This window comes from Fundulus heteroclitus, chromosome 9, assembly GCF_011125445.2.
Source record: "Fundulus heteroclitus isolate FHET01 chromosome 9, MU-UCD_Fhet_4.1, whole genome shotgun sequence".
In the NCBI taxonomy this organism is placed as follows: domain Eukaryota; kingdom Metazoa; phylum Chordata; class Actinopteri; order Cyprinodontiformes; family Fundulidae; genus Fundulus; species Fundulus heteroclitus.
Genome location: NC_046369.1, coordinates 19,101,259 through 19,115,047, shown reverse-complemented (window position 1 = coordinate 19,115,047; position 13,789 = coordinate 19,101,259). Strand labels below are relative to the sequence as shown.

At 39.6% G+C, this 13,789-nt stretch overlaps 1 protein-coding gene across 1 annotated transcript in view; it reads right to left on the bottom strand.

Annotated features, from left to right (window-relative positions):
• p3h2 (prolyl 3-hydroxylase 2) overlaps positions 1-13,789 on the bottom strand; it is a 66,104-nt gene that overhangs the window by 16,094 nt on the left and 36,221 nt on the right. The window lies entirely within an intron of this gene.

Genomic DNA, 13,789 nt, shown 5'->3' with positions numbered 1-13,789 from the left:
AGAGAACAGAATTGCATTAAGAGAAGACACGACACAGCACATTTTCTTCTTCTGTTTGAACTTCTTTTTTTATGTTTTACTGGGAACAGTAAAATATTGCAGAAGGGACAAAAACATGGATTAGCCTGACAAAAAAAAAAGCTACCATTTCTCAGAAGTTACATCCACAGAAGGAGGCAGACCACTGGATAAAAATATGCACAAACTCAGGCTGTTCCTATAATCGAAGTTTTGGCGAGTTAGTTGGACTCCACTTCAAGCGATGTCCCATCTGAACAGAGAAAGTCTGAGCAGATTTAGGAGGCCATCCTGTTCCCATCCACATCCTGTTATGATAAGACAGCCGTCATTGTTATAGCCAATGTAATAAATGATGTATTTCCAGTCAAAGCGTATTAGTTTGGGGGGGGGGGGGTCTCAGTCTACTTACTGAGAATTTCATTTCACATGGAGGTCTAGGTTGTAGAAGGTAAACACATAAGAACTAGCTGGTTGTTTCTTTACATCTAAGATAAAATGTAACAGTTTTGCTCTGGAATTTAGTTTAGTGCAGTTTTGGTTCTTCGCAATGAGAACCGTCGCTTGTTTATGTTTATTTTCCAGATGCCCGTGCCGGACTGGTTGGCAGAAACAAGCATAAAGGACCTTAAACAAGTGTTGCATGTTGTTCTCAAAGATTCTGGGACAAACAAACTTAATGCTTAATCATAAGTAAGTGCTTGGATCATGGCGTCAGAGACTGGACAAAGGTTTTTTATTTTTCATCCAGGCATTTCATTACTTAACTACCCGGGACGTTGTGCACGAGAGTACCTAAAGGCCTATGGCTCTAGATGCGGACATTTTAATTACTTTTACCAGGGCAATGTACGAAATATATTATATGTTGCGGCATCAGAGGACTTGTTCGGGAAAAACAATCTCAGGAGGTTTCTAGCACATCACATTCGCCTCGTCAAGAAGAACTGCAACCACAGCCATAAAGCTGGGATGGTTAGACTGCAGAGTAATTTGCAGATGATCGTTTTAACTGTTGATGAGAAATGGGCATTGCCATAAAATCCATTAACAGTGGCAACAAAGAAATATATAAACCACATAGTTTCACTTAGCCAAAGCTACATAGGACACATATAGCTATAACTAACACAACTAATAATTATGGCAATAATCCCAAAATCAGACAGCACTGAAATGATGATGAGCTAAGCGGATACTTTTATATGCTATTCAACCATCAACACACATTTTATGCGTATACCAGCAAACACACTGCATGACTGCTGATAGGCTCACTGAGCTCCAGATCACCACACAACAATATCCCATAAATGGCTTCTGATGATGTGCAGCGCGTACCCATTGAATTAACACTATAATTATTTGATTTATAAAAATAAACAAGTGTTTATGTGCCTGTGGTTTAAAACAGAAAGCACACGGGATCATGATCTGAAGGCTCAGGCACGGATGCGGGTCATATCTAAATCACATCATTTTACCAGCATAGTTTTTTACATTTGTTCTTTCAGAAATATACAAAGGCTAAAGCTTTACCTCTTAATAAATCTTGTGGACCCATACCAGGTTTATCCCTGTAGACATGTCAGCATCTGTTTGTTAGCTTATCATATATCCTATGAGTTGCTCTGAATCAATGGAGTCTTTTTGCCAACCCGATGGAGATCAAGAGTGCAGCTGGTGGCTATGAGGACGTGCTGCAGTAGGTTTTTTTTCCCAAACTAGCACAGAAATGTCAAATATTGACTCTGGGGCACAATGTGAGTTGTTTTAGGATCCTGTGGTTGTCCTTCGGATTATTTGGCTGAAGCTTGAGTTTGGGACAGACCGCAGCAGGGGTGTCAAACTCATTTCTATGTTGGGCCACTTTGGCATCATGAAGTCATTAAAAGGGGCCGGTTGCACGGGTATAGATGATACTTTTCATTTCAGTTCAGTTCAGTTTACATAGAAGTATAAAAAATGCACAGTAACATAAAAGTAGCACCTTATCTGCAAAAAAATGGGGCGACTTACACTTTAAACTCATCATTCTGAATCACTTTCTCTCTTTTTGGACATTTCTGTGTTTTTAATGTGTTGTGAGAAAACTGACATCTAGTGGCAGGAGGCTGTTACTACACAGTTAAAAAAAAAAATCAACATTTGCTACAGGAGGAACAGTTTTAGCCACTTAAATTTAAAAGGATATATGCCTGTGATTTTTGGCTCTTGAAGACCAGATAATTTGCCTTGAAGGGTCGGATTCGGGCCCTCGGGCCTTGAGTTTGACACAAGTGGACCACAGGCATATGTTTTCACAATATACGAATAATTAAATCTAAACAAGTACAACCAATATTTTGCTAAAATACAGCGTTGTGTAAGGCTTTTGAATAAATAAAGATAACATCTGTGATTTTCACGGCAAATTTATGACAAAGAAAACATTAAAAAGTCACAAGATTGCACACAATAACCATTGATGTGGCAAAAAACACGTGTACATTTCTGGAAGTATGCTCTGAGGGCTTATGTTCTTCAAGCGAGTGTCATCCATGGTTGTATTTGAGCTTCCATCAGTGGTAACCAAAGCACACGTGCAGCCAAAATGAACAAACAAGTCCCAAGGACTTCCTTATGTTTCTGCTCCCCTTTTGTCTGTTAAAACTAAAAACAACGCTATTATGTCTGACTCTTATCAGATGTGACCATCGTACTCAGGCCTGAACATGAACTCAAGCAAACCAGCTCCAAACACTGAATCCATGCCTTCATACCTTAAAGCTGAACACTGTGTGATCTCTGTTGTTTGATTTTCCTCTGATGGCATCCATCGTTCACTAAACTGCTCGAAACACTAAGAAAATAATTTCCAAAGACGAGCGTTATGTTGTGATTAATAATGACTGATCTGGGTAATGGGTGCTCAGTTGGTGAGCAGACAGCAGAGGAAGAGGACACAGGGAATTGTGAAGGAATGAAAGTCAAACAGTAAGAGGTGAAAAGGAGACAGAGACTGTTTTCTGTATAACATCTTTTGCAGGGACATCTGCTGGCAATTCATTAAACGCCTCACGTTACCAGCAGCTCCAAACATCAAAGATTAAAGTGTTTCTCAACTTCCAATGACAACAGAGAAGGTATGTTTATCCAAAATACATAACCGACAGCTAAAACTGCCCCCACAGATCCCAAACCTCTAGGCGTTTTCTCCAACCAGCACCGACTGATTTCTGGCTGTAAAGAGATCTGTTTTGACAGAAATCTGTCTTTTCATTCATTTCACTTGAAAAATTGGCAGTTCTTGTCTTGTGATTCTCACATTCGTTGAGAATTAGGGAAATCCCTGTCATGGAAAAGTAGAAAACATCTTTCTCTACAGATGCCCGAAAGTACGCAAGCGTAGGCAAAAGCAGAAGCGATTTCACCAGGGAGGCAAACTTGATACGCTGCCCTCGTGGAAACGGCAGAAAATTGTCTTCCCACAAACATCCCACTCCACTTTGAAGAATAATATCGCTGTCTGACAATGTTGGCTATGCCTCATGCAGAGGTACAGAGAAAACCCAGCAGGACATGCTCGATTAGCCCTGAAAGGCCAAAGGGAGAGGCCGCGTCGAGTGCATTCCTGGCCGGATCACCTGCTCGGAGCCACTGGAAGGCACCCAACATTACTGACCCAAAAACAGGGAACAATGAGAGCAACCAAGGCATCGAGAGGGACCTCACTGTGTCTTTTTTCATAGGTTTTATAAAGTATGTGACAACTGATGAGCATATTCCAAGAGTCACAGAGTTGATATTTTCAGTGCTGTTCTGTTCTGTTTGTTTTGTGAATTTTTTTAATTACTTTCCTAAATCGTGCATAATTACATAACAAAGTGCCTAAATGGTTAATTGTTCTTTTAAAAATTCATGTAAAAGTCCTGATATAAGATGCCCTGGATTGTTATGCTCCTTCCAGGACTACTTTACTTTTCACAACGACATACTCCAACTCGAGAGCTCAGGTTCTTAAAAGAAAATCTACTCTACTCTACTCTACTCCTTCCAAGGACTAGGTATAAAACTCGATGGGATTCCTCTTCCCAAGCCGTGTAACGAGCTTCTTTTGTTTTTATGTTGTCTTGATAGTCTTGACTTATTTAAAGAGAACTGAAGATGTTATTATTCCAACAGATGTCTCCTCAACAAGTTTCTTTTTTTTTTAATATTACAGTCCTAGCCCTCGCTTCTATGTATCACTTAATTTTCTCAGTGTCTTAGTGGTTCATCCATGAAGTTCCTCTGTTCATCTGAACTGAGCTAAAACCATTTTGTTTGCAGATAACTTCACAGTTCTTAAAACACCAGGCTGTGTTTTGGATTTGTGCCGGCTGCAAGCGGAGTTAATCCAAAATACGACTGAAACGCTCCAGGCCAGGTTTAAAGCTTTACAACGTTTGAAGGACATTTCTGTCACGTTGCTTCAAAACAATCTCCTCAAGACAGACCAGAGAATAACCAGCCAGAACCAGAGAATGTATGATAAACAAGCGAAGAAAAAGCCGTGCAAAAAAACGTTTAAAGTCACTTATCTGCAGTAAAGCAGCTGCCAACAGTCTTTTGGAGCCCATCTGATTTGGGACAGCTGGATGAGGCCGTGACCTCTCCTCCAATGTCTTTTCCAGTGCTTTTTTTAGACATATTTTTATAGGGTTTATCAGTGGAAACATACTATAAAGAAAGTTTAAGGAGAAATTTAAAATCATAAAAGTGTTGAAGTATCATTTAAACAAAGGATTTACAAACTAGGTCCCATTTACACAAATTTCAACAAGTTAGATGACTTCTTTGTCTTTGACACAGAATAAATCAGGATGGGTTGACTGTATCCAGCTGTGAAAGAGCAGAACAGGTGAGAGTGTAATGATTTTAAATTAGGAACTCGTGTTTATCTATCAAACTGAGCACAATTAAAGCACTCAGGATGACAGAGTGCTGATCATCGGGGTTTCAAACAAGCACAGCTGCTGTAGATTTAGAGTCAAAACGCGGAGGAGAAAATGGAAATATCGAAAAATAAACTAACAGACTGGAGCTGTACATCACCAAAAACAATCCAAATGTGATAAATACAGCACAAGCATGTTATGTTTAAAGGATTCCTAAAGCACATTTGTAAATTTTGTTCACCTTGTGCATGATGTAGCTAATTTATAGATCATATCGTTGTATTTATACTAGGGGTGTGCAAAATATTCATCATGACGATGCATCGCAATTCTAATTTTCGCGATATACTGCATCGATTCTTGACGCCAAGTATCGATTATTAATTTTTAAAAAATTAATAAATAAAACTGCATGAATGGTTGGCGAACAGCAGCCAAAAACAAGTGGAATACAACTTCATTGGTTTAAAGGACCACTGAGGCCATGTAAACGGCACTGATTATCCTTATTTAGTTATTTTAAGTTTTATAAATCCTAAGCACTTTTTGTCAGTGTGTCCACTCCAGTAACAGTGATATTTGTTTTCATGGCAATACCTCCAAAAGTCATTTCAATAAATACAGCTATGTATGAATTCAGTTTCTTTTAGTTATGTATCAATTGAAGACACTATCTGTTTCTAACAGTGTTCAGTGAAAATATTGCAATTTTTTCGTTTCAGGTTATATTCACGATACTTGAATAATTGCGATGTATCGTGATGCATCGTGATTCGAATCGAATCGGGACTTCTTTGGCCATACCCACCCCTAATTTATACCATGTTTTCTAACACTAATGGTTAGAGTAAGACCTGGAACTGCCGTAGCTTTCCTGCTTCCAGACGAGAAGTCCCTGTTTCAAGCAGTCACCAATAACTGTTGCTGGCGGGACAGCAGGGATATTTTAGCTGCTGCTAATTTTAACTTTAATCGACAAGATTTAAATCACTACACCTCTGTCATTTATAGCGAATCTCCCAACACTCTGAGTTAGTGTGCGTCTTGTACCCCATGACTACATTTACCCTCCCACACCATTTCAAAGCAGCACCTGTAGAGGCGAATAAATGCCTCTCAGTCTGGGCCCTCACTTTGCCTCTCAGCCTTGGGACTGTTCTGCCAATTTGGAATAAATATGCTTTTGATGTGGGCATGATGTCGTGCCAAGCTAAATGCACATTACCATGCTCCACCAGGCCTCCGCCTTGATGCACAGGTATGTAAACAGGTCTGGGCTGGCACTTTAAAAACAATAACGACGTTGTGGCAAACACAGCACTTATCGCTGAGCAGAAAACAGGTCAGTTAAATAAAAATGAAAGTGGAAGAGTGAAAGTGGGAATACAATATGAATCATTTTCAGACCACGGGGAATAGAGTGAAGAAAAACAAAAACAGGGCTTTAAATAATATAAGAAAACATAATGGGAATTTGCTTACTCAGTTTAAACTTCCTGCTTCTTGATTGGACTGAGTTGTAAAAAAAAAAAAAAAGAGCTTACTTTGCAAACACGCTCCACATTAATGTCAGAAATAGATCCCTATTTTGGCTTTATATGTTAATCTTTTTAAATCTAGTTTTCAGACCTTCTTTTCACTAAGTTTTATATAGCATTCAGGTTTCAAGTTCACATAAACATACTGTTAATGTAAGCCTACTTGATCAGATCAGATCAGATTACTATACATGTTATGATAATAAATAGCTTATTGTTTTTACTATGAAACTGTCATGCAACAATGGCTGAGAAATGTTGAAATGGTAGACATTACTTTACATTTCCTTGCAGACTGGACTGCCTGAGGTAAAACACTGACACTGTGTGCATTTTCTATCTATAAATATAGAGAAACTGAATAAACCTGCATGACGTTCATGATGCTAAAACAACCAATAATATATATAAATATTTTTTACAAATCTGACAAATAAACAACTATCATTTTTAGAACTACTATTGAGGAAACGGGTGTTAAGATATCCTCTCATGATTAGAAAACTAAAGTTTCTTTTTAAATAACATTCATCCAGCACTAAAAAAAAAAACAAACAGTTTCAGCTTAATACATTTCGGATCGATCTTGTGAGATTGCCGTAACACAAGCAAGCAAACAGCCGTTTTCTCCAAAAATGGTACCCAAACATAGTGTTGGTTTGTGTTTTCACGCTATTCCTGAACATATTTACATAAAAGCAATATTTACTTCTTTGCAAGCTGGGCTCGTATGGAAAGTTTGCTTTTACCCAGTTGTTGTTTGGGTGTGAAGAGGAGGTTCTTTACTCCACATTTATCCTTTAAACAAGCAAAGATGTTCGAGGCAAATATTTCCGGGAAGCACAAGCAGGCAACCAGTTTCAGCAGCTTCCCCTTAGTCTATTTGCTGCTCAAACAGCTGGATTCACCCAACGAGGGACAATAAAGGTTATTTCTATTCTGTTTTATTCTGACAATGTCTAAAGGGTCCATCCTGGGTCCCCTCCTATTCAATACCTACATGCTCCCTCTAGCTCAGATAATAAAAAATAACAACATCAGCTACCATAACTATGCAGACGACACACAGCTCTACATCACCATGTCACCAGGTGACTATGGACCAGTTCAAGCACTGAGTAAATGCCTAGAAGAAATCAATACGTGGATGTGCCAAAATTTTCTTCAACTGAATAAAAACAAAACTGAAGTAATAATATTTGGACCAATAGAGGAAAGATCAAAAGTTAGCACACAGCTCCAGCTGCTTCAGCTAAAAATCACTGATCTGGCCCGAAACCTGGGAGTAGTGATGGACTCAGACCTGAATCTCCAAAAGCATCTAAAGACAGTTACAAGGTCAGCTTTCTATCACCTGAAGAACATTTCTAGGATTAAAGGACTAATGTCTCAGAAGGATCTGGAAAAACTAATCCATGCGTTTATGTTTAGTCGAATTGATTACTGCAACGGTGTTTTCACAGGTCTTCCTAAAAAGTGGATCAGACAGCTGCAGCTGATCCAGAACGCTGCTGCCCGCGTCCTCACTAAGACTAAGAAAGTAGAGCACATCACCCCAGTTCTAAAGTCCTTACACTGGCTCCCTGTATCTCAGAGAATAAACTTTAAAATACTTCTGTTAGTCTATAAATCCCTAAATGGCTTAGTATCTAAATACATCACAGACTTGTTATCGGTGTATCAACTTTCCAGACCACTAAGGTTGTCTGGCTCCAGCCTACTCTGCATACCTGGAACACGAACCAAACACGGAGAAGCAGCATTTAGTTCCTATGCTCCGCTTATCTGGAACAAACTTCCAGAAAACTGTAAAAGTGCGGAAAGCCTGAGTTCTTTTAAATCAAGATTAAAAACACATTTGTTTAAAATTGCCTTTGACTGTTCTAGTTAAACAGTTTTACTGTTTTTAATGTTCTTTTTTGTTACTACATTCTATCCCTACTTGCTTTTATTCTATTTTCTATCTACATTTTATTATTTTGCTATATCTTAATAATGTAAAGCACTTTGTATTGTCTTGTACTGAATTGTGCTATATAAATAAATTTGCCTTGCCTTGCCTTGCCTAAAGCAGCTCATATAACAGAAAACAACTCTGAGTTTATTGGATTATGGGGGTAAAGGGTTTGACTTGCTGTTTCAGGTTTATTAGTTGCCTTTCAAACTGAGAAATATTATTTTAATCATATTGAATTTAAGAGCAGTTCAATGTTCCTTTCCTTTTGGTTGAATTTAGTTGAAGATGATTCAGAATGTAAGAACCATGGCTTATTAAGTTTTTCCATTATATTTGCGTTATATTTTAAAATGACAATGTCAGAAAAGAAATGCACAAAAATACAACTTGACTTGCATCTTGTGGCCAAAGTCAGAAACTATGATGGAAATATTAACTGCTACTTATTTATCATAGGAGGGCAAATAAATGCTCAAACAAGTTCAAACGGATTTAGGAAGTATCGTTTTCTGCAGAAAGTAAGAAAAGAATGTTGCTTCATTCACTCAGGCTTGCTTTCTGAACTTGAGCACTGCCAGGAACGAGTAAAGGCCTCATTAAAGCCTGACAAGCAGTCAGACAGCGGAGTCACTGATGGGGAAAATAAATAAAATATACCCACGCAAAAAGTAAACAGGGAAATTCGATTAATCAAATTATGATTTAACCTCCTAATGGAAAAAAAAACATCTTGTGTGGATGGACTGTTTTCTGTTCTCATGTGATTGACCTTTGATTTCCTGGTCTCGTTGTTTATTTGTGTCATTTTCCTTATTCTGTCATATCCTTCATGTGCTCTGTTTAGGGGTCAGTTACTTTCTCTGTGTTTATGTGTTTTCTTTGTTTAGTCATTTCTTTCAGCTACAGCCTGTAATCACTCCAAAATACCCAAGACTCGCATTTGTTTACCTGATGTGGCAAGAACAAGCGTTCATTCTGGCCAGAGGATTTACTTAATCAGAAACCCTCAAGTCCTCATTGTCAGTATCTGTCCTGATGAACCCGAACACACACACCACACACGGAGCTTCGTTTAAGAGAGTTTATTGAAGGGTTTTGGTGGTTGTGGAGGAAGAGAACCAGAGTCTATACCAGGATGGAGCAGGTGAGTGATGAGTGCAGGAGCCGGAGGGCTGCGGGTGCGGCACTGCTCAGACAGGAAGCCTTCAGAACAGATGAGACAGTTCTTGGGAAGCAGGGACTGCAGTAGAACCAGAAGCACAGCTGAGAGATCACTTGTAGCACTGGAACGCTGGAGCAGCAGGAGAATCGGCAGCACAGCAGGAACCTTTGGAGGTGCAGACAGGCACAGGAACTCTGACAGGCTGACGTGGAAGAATCTCAGACTGCAGAGGTGGTAAGGTTGATGCTCAGACAGACGTGGGACAATCTCTGACTGAGGGGCATCAGATGATTGAAGACGGACCGGCGGTGAGGAGCTGACTGGGGGAGACTTTTATAGAGAGGCTGGCAGGTGGAATGAGTCCGGGTTGATTGAAGGCTGAACAGGTGTAGATGATTAGTGGAGGGAGACGGAGCAGGGCAGGAGGAGGAAGGTGCAAGAAAGTTCCTGAGGCAGGCAGGCCAGAGCACTTTTAAGATCTTCTATTAACCATGCCCGCTTTAAATTTCTGCTCAATCACACAACAGCTGTAGGGGCAAAATTATGTGTTAAGAAAATGCAGCGAGAACTACAGAACTGTGGCCCTGAGAGGCAGAAAAAAAGCCTCCTTTTTATTGCTGAGGTTTTACACGCTCTCAGTTTCCAGCTGTTATTAATTCATTAATCGGCTCACCTGTTCTCCATTCATTAGCCACTCTCTACTGTATGGAGAGTTGTCATTCATCCTGGTTTTCTTTCATTTTCTGTAAGAGCATTCTGTTTGTGCCCTGTTGGGTCCCGGTTGCGCTTTGGGTTAAGGATTTGTGGTGTCATTGCAGCTCAGCCTGTTGGCTTGTAGTTTTTGTGAATTTTGTTTCTTGTTTATTATTAAAGGGGACCTATCATGCAAAACCCACTTTTTTAGCCCTCAAATACACTTTGTTTTATATTTTGAGTCTCTAGGAGTGCAGAAAATTTGAATGTAGCCCCAAAAATTGCTTAGATATCTTCATAATCTGTTTGGGTCATACTTTTCAAGCTGTTCAGTTTTCTGTGTGCTCTGTTACATTTTTTTTTAAACAATTATGTCACAGTATTTGCTGCAGAGCTGCTAAACAAAGTCCCGGACTTCCAGTTTATCAATTTCGCATATCCACCATCTAAATGTTTTTCCTCCACAATTTTGTTGTCCGAGCTCAAGAACGCCGAAGCAACAAGTGGATAAGTGAAAATGTTCAGTTGATGGTAGGCCTGTCACCATAATCAATAAATCAATTAATCACATGATCGATTTTAATCACATGATTAATTAAAATAAGTGTGATAGTGACATGATAGTGGCATGATAATGGCGTGATAATGGCCAGCCAGGCTTATAATACGGTGGAGGAAACACAGCTTGTATCAGGTAGGCTCATACTCAAAGTTAACATAAGAGCCTCGTGAGGGAGACCCAGAGAAAAGCTGGTTTGAAAAGAATCGGTGTCAAAACTGAACAAGACCGCTGCAGGGGGAGAGTTTTTTGGATTTAAACCAAATGACGCCACCTGCTTAATTTGTCTGAGCTGGTAGGTCGAGAGGATATATTACTTGTGTTATTATGCCGTTATCATATTAGTTGAAAAAGGTCTTCTAATGACAATAAATGATTTATAAGAATAAGTTTTAGAAAAAAATATTGTCCAGCAAAATTTGTTATCGTGACAGGCCTAGTTGTTGGGTGTATTAACCCATACTAACCCCACGGCATACTACAAAAATGGCCGAATGGGGTGGAGTGGAATGCTCTGCGACCTGGAGGGGGCGGGGTGTCAAGTCCCTCATTTGCATTTAAAGAGACAGCACCAAAACAAGTTGGTCTCAGACGAACCTCAGAACAGGGTCAAAAGACAATAATGAGGAATTCAGAGTAAAGTATTGCAGTTCTGTTTTATATAGACTACAACTGAATGATTCCAATGTGAAAAGGAAGGTATTAAAAAGCATTATATGTCTCCTTTAAAAAAAAAATTTTTATTTGCACCATACAGTCTGTTATGGCTTATCCCAATATTTGGGCCTCAGAAAACCCTTCTTAAATATATATATTATTATGGTTACTGTAGAAAAATGAACGAATACGCCTTTAGACCACTAGAATCATGTGTTCAAAAAAAAGAAAGAAAAAGAAACAAATCTATTTTCTGACATTTTAGAGGCTAAACACATAAACTATCAGGCGATATATAAATGACTGAATTTATCATCTCTCAAAACAGTTGTAATTTTTAAACAATCAGTTTTATTTTAGAGTTTTGCTGTTATCCTGGGATTAAGTAGTGCTCAGAGACAGTGTAACGTCTTTTTAAAATGTCTTTTTTTTTAAACACACCAATATTGGTCACTTTACTGAAGAAGAACTACACAGAATTTAAGGAGATCTATTGATTTTATTATTGTATACAACTCCTGACTGTGAAACAGAGTTTTTTTTTTTTGCCGCTGATGGTTTTAGCAGCTATGCTGAGTCAGGATATTGGTATCACTGTCTGGCACTAGAAGCTCATTTTGGTTCGTGTAAGTGGCTGATTACCTTCCCGTGAGGCCAGCCAGCCCCCTCACTTTCACTCTGAATCATCTGGAAGGCACACAGTCGGACCTTTGATTAATGAAGAGACATTCCTGGTAGTCTGGATTTTCTCTGTAGGACTGTTTTTAGTGCTCAGACATGATCAGTCCTCAATTACAAGAAGAGATATCTCAATCTCCTACAAATTCAACATGACTGAATCAGTCTGTCCAGTGTTTTGAATGCAGGTAAATAATTTTAAATCTGCACTCTAAACAAATGATGATTCAGTAAAACGTTTGCCTTGCGTCCAGCTACTTTTACTTTCAAATTGCCAATTTTAGTCCATTTGTCGAAAGGTGTGGGCACGTGTGGTGTTTATCTTTATAGTCGCAGCTGACCAAACTAGACAGGGGTTTGCTTTTGTATTATACCGACTAATTCAATACCAGTCTAACACACAATCTCACCTGTAACAAAATACGTTTTCCAGAGCTAGTCAGGAAACCAGCCGACCAGACAAGGGGTGCTTTAAAGATTGCATGGCTAACATTTTAAGCACATGCTATGAAAGGGAAAAAAAGTGATGTCATTGGTTAAAGTAGCCAGCTTTGATGTGCGTTCTCCCCCTCCTTTAATTTTCTGTCCATCACACCACCTCTCCGCTATTCCCCTGTCTGTTCTCGCTGACAGCTCTGGACACTGACCTCTTTCTCCTGCTCCTATAAGGTTGTTTCTTAGGAATTTCTGTGGGTGGGTGGGTGGTGGGGGCTCACTAATGTTGCTGCAAAATAGCCGGCCTCTTCATTAGACACGTAAGGACATGGCGGGCATCCTGAAGGATGGGAGCACACTTAAAGGGAAACAGCAGTAGAATAATAAAGCCACCGTTTCCAGGGGCAAACCTTCGCTCTGTGTTTAAAAAGCTGCTGGCTTTAATTAGGAGGTATAACGAACACAACAGACCTGACCACAATAGCCTGAAAGCCCAGAATGTGAAACAGGCCCTCGCGATTGAGAAGCTATTAGCTACCAAAACACAGTTTGTCTTTATTATGAGCAAATGTGGATCAAGCCAAGTTGAACTGCTGTTTTTACAACTGTGGCTATGTCTGCCCTGTGGTTGACATCATCTGGCTGTACGGGGCAGCGAGTGCTCCCGTTGATCTCAGCACATCGTCTGAGTTCCCAGTTAAGCACAGTGGGTTTTGATGAGAGACTATACAACCCTCTTCCCCAAAGCTATTCTGAGACAACCTGACACCACAGAGGCAACCGTAGCCAACAGTGTCAGTACACACAGGGCCATCTTTGTCTGCCAACCTGGAAAAAGCACAAGGTGTGTATGGTTTTAGCAGTGCAGACAGGGTGGAAAATCACTCATAATGTCTTCCTCTTCCATTGCCCTCATGCCCTCTTTAAACACATTTCTCACGTTTCCTCCTGCCGCAAATACAACGACACGCTCACATCTCATTCCCCGGGACTTCTAAAAACAGACCAGCTTAAGCCAACCTTTTTTTTTTTTTTTAAGATACAATCTTCTGATCTCACACCACATCTGCTTCCATTCACATAAAGGTGCCTTTTTCTTAACCGGGGAAAACTCTTTAGGGATCCAAGAGATTTGGAAAACAGCGGTGTTTTGTCTCTGTCACTTTCCTCTTT